Source organism: Branchiostoma floridae, chromosome 5 (assembly GCF_000003815.2).
Source record: "Branchiostoma floridae strain S238N-H82 chromosome 5, Bfl_VNyyK, whole genome shotgun sequence".
Lineage (NCBI taxonomy): Eukaryota > Metazoa > Chordata > Leptocardii > Amphioxiformes > Branchiostomatidae > Branchiostoma > Branchiostoma floridae.
Genome location: NC_049983.1, coordinates 8,845,469 through 8,845,744, shown reverse-complemented (window position 1 = coordinate 8,845,744; position 276 = coordinate 8,845,469).

Below are 276 nucleotides of genomic sequence, written 5' to 3'. Positions count from 1 at the left end.
CGCTTCGGCAGGATGACACCATGGTTACTGGCAGTTCTAACTACGTGATATCTTATCATGGAAGCTCATCTGTGTTAGTACTAATCACAGTACAATGCTAAACTTTCTTCCAACAGAAAAGTAAACACGGATAAAATTTGAGGCCATATACATCAGGGCACTCCAGCCATCACTGAACAGAGACGCTACGCGTTATAAAGTTCCTGTTACGTTTGACCAATTGCTGACGTCGCATGCCCGTAGCCAGGGGGGGTTCGGGGGGTTCGGAAGAACCCC